We start from the raw sequence: 6344 nt of genomic DNA, 5'->3' as shown, positions 1-6344 counted from the left end.
ATTCTATTATCTTCAACAGGGAGTGGCTGATACGTTTGAAGTGTGTGCACGAGTGAAAGGAAAGGTTTGGTCTTGGATTAATGTTAGATCTCAGTCCACTTCGTTCCCTTTTCTAGTTGGTATATGGTCCCTTGGGAGTGTATGAGAATGATGCTTGATGTAGTTTAAGTCTATGTCCGGTTAATGTTTGTGTTATTAGTTTGGAGGTTTAGCTAGTAGTTGGTTTGGTATCTCTTGTTTCTTTTGTATAAGAGTTGAATCACCCCTGAAGTGACTCGTATTTATTAATTTATTATTGCCTATAAAAAAAATTATAACATTAACCTAAAAATAAATAAAAAAGTGAAAATTAAATGAGTTAAAAACTTGAACTTTAAAAAATAACAAGAGAAATATTAATGGCAGGGGAAAGGCATGTAGCATCAAACCTATGTACCATAATAAACCATTGGTATAAAACTATTAGAATGGTTTGAGAAGTTAGGAAGAAGGTAGAAATCATATTTTGAGCTGAAAGCTATTAATTATTTGGTTTACAAAGGAGTTATTTCCTCCATATATTAAACCGCGACTACAATATTAAATTTTGTATATGACTTTCACTGGTTAAAATTAAGAATTAAAATGGAATCTGTTTTATTTATTATTTCCCTTTGATTTAAATAGAAAATTTTGACAGCAATAACTCATCCAACTTCCTTTTAGTGAGAAGATATTAAAAAAAAGGGTAAAGAGTCGGCGAAAGAAGTAGGAATGTTGAAAGTTGAAGCGGAGGTTCTAGAAGAGAAAGAATGGATGCGCATGGCATATATGGGCATGCATGAGCATATGCTCTTTGCCTATTTCACATGTGAGACGTGTGATGTGTCCGGTCTCTAGCTTCTTCGAATTCTAAATTCCGTTCCGTACAACACGGTCGTGCTTGTCCCATCATTCACGCAGTCACAGTCGCAACAGAGTTCTTAAATCTCACGTTAACTCTGCGTGAAAGTGATAAGGTGTGTGAAGTGTTGAACCGCATGACTTATCAAATAAGAATTAGTTTGGTAAAGGTAGGTGTTCCAATGTGTTTGGTTTTCAAATATAAAGTAACTAACTCTACCCTTTTAGACTGGTCCACGCTACTTGTCCCCACACCACGTGATCCATGTCTTTTCTCTCTCTTTCTCTTTCTCTTTCTCTTTCTCCATGCATTTCACCATCCTATTATAATCAAATTTTAAACAAATAAAACTCCTCTTTATTCCAACTAATATTCCCAAACTTTATAATTTAATGCCAACATATCCTACATCTTTGAGGAATATTTCAAATAAATGCTTTTATTTACTTTAAAATGAATTTTACAAAAAAATAATTCTCTTAAATTCTAATTAAATTAAATAAAAAATATATTCTATAAAGATTAAAATTAAAATTCACTCATTTTTAATTGTAGCCTTCAATCTTAGAGACTGAACAAATATAAAAATTAGATGCACTTGATTTAGTAGTCTGTACCAATTATATACACACTACTACAATTATGTCTAATATAAATTATCATGTGTATTATAGTTTCTTATTTTTACGTTTAAAAGTCACTTTGATAACATTTCCTGTTGTATTCGCGTGCAAAAGTTTTTATATTGATAATAAATAAAAGTAATTTTTTTATTGAATTTAATATAAAATTTACTATTTAAATTATTCGCTATGTACAAATTAAAAAATTATAATTAATTTTTTTTGGAGAAGAAAGGAGACGGATAGAGTAAGAAACATAATAAATGTAATATTTAATATAGGTAAAAATGAAATGAATTATTAGAATTTTTTTTTCAAAAGTGTTTTTAGAAGTTTTTATTTAACGAGACTTAGAAAATTTTATCTTTTTCAACATAAATTTTTCATTTATATTTCAAATTAAATTTTAATATTTAAAAGAATAATGACTAATTCAAAATAATCTAAAACATTATAAAAAAAGTGATCATAAATTTTTTAAAAGACAGTTAGTCATGTTATCCTAATATCAAACTGAATATAGTTGAACATAGAAAAAATGTTGAAATATATTCAAGTTTTACATTAACTAAAAATAGTAACTAATATTATTTTATAAATAAATTTTATAAAATTAAATTAGATGATAGCCTAAAAATTTATCACAAGATAAATATATATTAAAAAATATTATCTAATTAAAAAACAAATTAAACTAAACCTCTTTAATTTTATTATTTTTATCACATAGAAGTAGGTAGGGTTTCTTAAATAGTTATATTGATTTAATCTTACATTTATATTTTATTTACTTTTTCTTAAAAAAATAAACATTTGAGTACTCATAACTTTCGGCTGAAATATTTATATTTTATAGTACCATTCAACTGTTTTTGGTTGATGACAATAACTTTTTTTTTTACATATGTACTTCTTTTGGTTAAATAAACATTTTGTAGATTTTTTTTGGTAAGTTATTTACTATTTATAGGTACTTTAGGAGATTGATATTAAATGGTTTATGAGAACTGTAGGCAAAAATGGTTTGTGACGTTTTGTAATAGGAAAACAATTTAGAAGAGAAAATTAAATGTGAAATAAGAAAAAAGTTTGATAAATTATTAAATTATAAAATTATCTTTATATTCAACATTTTTTTTAATATTTCTATTTATTGAGTTTTTTTTATAAATTTTCATAATTATTCTTGACAAATAATAAATAAACTTTTAAATAATTAATATTTTAAAAATAATTTATTTGCAGTTTCTGAACTACTTTTTTAATTAAAAATTGTTTATATTTTAAAAAATTATCTAAGAATAACCTTAAGTAGAAAACAACTAATTAATCTTCAATGATTCAATATTAAAAAAATTATTTAAATATACTCTTTAATTAAATCATACTATCTCATTCTTTTTGTCCCAAATCAATTATTAACTTCCCTCACCACCAACCAGACAAAGAATTAGCAAAGAAAGTTTTGATATTATGAATGTAATAATAAATTTCCTGTAAATATTACAAGTGGAGATTTGTTATTATAGCTGAGAGTGAAAACACATGATGACCATCAAACTCCTATGTAAAGCATATAAGCAAAAGGTACACATATTTGTGATAAATGACAAAAATTACATAAAGCTACACATTTGAGTTGAAGAAGTGGGGACACAGTCAGTTTTATGTTTGATTGTATTGCAGCAACCCACGTTTGGCAGTTGTTACCTATTTTGTTTTGTTAAGGCACATAATGGACCCCACCACATTTAGTGTTTGATTTGATAACTTATCTTTGCTTCGTTCAAATAGCAGAATAAACAATAGTACTACCCTCCAACGTAGGACCCCACAACAACTCAAATTATCTACCCAACCCAACACTGCATACTGTTTCCTCCACTCCCTACAATTTACTCACCAACAAATCTATCACTAAATTTTCTACCTAATAAACAATTCTATCCTATTCCAATTTCTATTAATTTGTTTTAATTTATTTGTTATTACACAAATTAGAAAGCTGTCTTCCACTTTCTCTTATTATTGAAATCTTGTTTGTCGTTTTCTTTTTTAATTTTAGTTGAAGTTCAGGTACCTATAAAAATTTTAACACTTAAGTTACTATTTGGTCGAAATACTTGATAATATGTTATCAAGAGCTTACCTTTTATTAATTAACGTCAACATATTAATAAGGACACTTAAACATTATTTTCATTATCACCATATCTTAATACAGACTGATTAGATTATCTAGTTAATTTTAATTATTATTTACTTATTTGTTGTTTTAGATTGTAAAAATCACATACACATCTTCGTCAATTGTCTCAATTATGTATAGCAAACTAGCTTCTCATACTTGATAGGATTGACTTTAAGAGTCTTTGTTTAAAGAAATTTTTACATTTTTCTTTGAATAATATTGTAGTAACAAAGGGTCTTTAAGTTGGAACACTCATGGCATGTGGTTGATTGTTAGTTGAAAATTACTTTTGCAAACTACACTTTACACACCTATATCTCGGGCGAAGGTTAATTCGATAATAAGAACTTCTTACTCATGTAGTTATTCGATGTTTTGAAGTCAAATCGAAGTGATTCTTCAAGGAGGAGTCCTCTAGGCCCTTTAAGAACTACCTTAAATCCACACCCTTGTGTGTTAGAATATTCGTTTACATGACGAGTTCATTGCTCTTGTTTCGACTATGGTTTTAGTCTCAACTCGGTTGTGAAGTTGTGATACAATCCAACTCAACAAACAAATGACTAAGGACACCACAAACTCTTCACAGCTAGGTCAGTCATCTCAACATACAAGACAAGACTCCACCAAACCTTAGAAGAAACTCAGTAGAGGGAGAATCAGACATAAACCAGAATACCAATTGTTTTTCCTTCTAGTCTTCTTACAAGACAAGTTAAGTAAATAAATTGGGTTCACTTTGAGCTTTAATTAGAAGAATAAGTTAGAAGATGTGTACTTAGTATATTGGGCTTGTGCCAAACACACCTTAACCTAGCTTATAGAAACACACTCATGTGTCACCCATGTGCTCACCTTTGACCTAGATTCTAGAAGATTCCCTCATGTGCTCACATTCGACCTAGTTTCTAAAAGCTCATAGCCATTTACACCCCTACCCTTCTTCTCTTCCTCTCCAAAACACTCTTATCTATAAATAAGGTGCCTCCCCTCTTGTAAATCACATTGAATATTGAATAGAAAAGAAACTTTGTCAGAGTGTTTAGTGAGTTTTGAGTTCTCTCAATATTGAGTCTTATCTTGAGTGTAATGCATTTCAAGTGGCGGTTCTTCACCATGTTAGAAAAGATGGCTTTAAACTAGAGGGGGGGGGGTGAATTGTTTAAAGGGGTTTTCGCAAACTTTTCAAAGCTAGAATGAACTTATTTCAGAAACCAATTGATTCAGCAATTCAGTTAGCCAAAACAGCAAGCAAAACTGTAATACTAGAAAAAAACAATCGGTTGTTTCTTCGAAACAATCGGTTGTTTATATCAGCAAACAACAAACAAACTGAAATTAAAGAGTTAGGGATAGAGAGATTGTACACAGTTGTTTATACTGGTTCACTCCAAACTAGAGCTACATCCAGTCTTCTCAGAAACCCTGAGGATATCCACTAAGCAATCACCACTTGATCACTTACACCACAACCAAGAGAATGACCTTGAACACCTCAAGAAACAAACTCTCCTTGGCCAACACTAAGATTGTTGATCTTGAACACCTCAAGAACACACAGTCAATCTCAGCAAAACACACACACGAATTGTTCAGCAGTTTACAAAGATTACACTTGTTACAGATGAATATCTGAAATCAATACAAGCAGAATCCTATTCAGCACCTTGATCAATCTCTCAACTCTTAAGCAATCTCAGAACTCTTTAAAAAACTCTTAGATCAAAACTTTGTTTCAAGATTCTTAAAACATAAAAACAGTTTTTCAGAATATATCTAAGAATATACTTTGTTATCAAATCTTAACAAACTCTCAATTGCATTTAAAACAGATTGGTCAAAGCATTTAATGACTGGAGCGTATTCAGTTAAAGCATTTAAAGCTCAGTCAAAGAAAACAGTTTTTCTGTTATGGTTTCAAAACAAACAATCGATTGTTTCCTCGAATCAATCAGTTGTTTTGTTACTTAACAAAATTACCATTTAAAAACAGTTTTCAAACTTTCTCAGAACACCTAAGTGTAAACAATCGGTTGTTTCGACAAAACAATCGGTTGTTTCAACTTAGTTTGAAAAATATTTTGCTTTGATAAAATTGAGATGCTAATTGCTTTGAGATTTAATCTAAGGGTTGATTACAACATTGAACTACCCCAGAACAAAGCTTAAACCAGCACAGCAGCATCAAGCAAAGTAGAGGCTTCATCATCCTTCAAAGGATTGGATTCTTCAAAACATTGAACACCACTTGGTTCAACACACCACTCATCTTGGAGTCTTTCATCCCTCCAAGTGGGGTGACCCCCTCCTCTTTCCATAAGCTTTCTTCTTCTCTTCTTTCTTTTATTCTTCCATTCCTTTACACCCATCTTCATTTATCTATTGCTTGTTTTCTCTTCGTTTCCATTTCAGTCTATATTGTGTTTTATCTTCCTCTTCTTAAATTTCGCACCTCATCATCATCACCATAAATTGTGGTTTCACTTTTTGCTCTTTAAAAGAGAACCTTCACACTTACTTAACCATTTGGTTAGGTTCATGTCTAGTGACAATCTTCTTTTATCTTCTCACCATATTCTCTGCTAATCCAAAAACCATAAACAAAAGTGAAACACCTAAAATGTGCAATTCTAAAATCAACTCACAT

This window comes from Phaseolus vulgaris, unplaced genomic scaffold (assembly GCF_000499845.2).
Source record: "Phaseolus vulgaris cultivar G19833 unplaced genomic scaffold, P. vulgaris v2.0 scaffold_78, whole genome shotgun sequence".
NCBI classification, from domain to species: domain Eukaryota; kingdom Viridiplantae; phylum Streptophyta; class Magnoliopsida; order Fabales; family Fabaceae; genus Phaseolus; species Phaseolus vulgaris.
Note: the sequence above shows the minus strand (reverse complement) of the source record.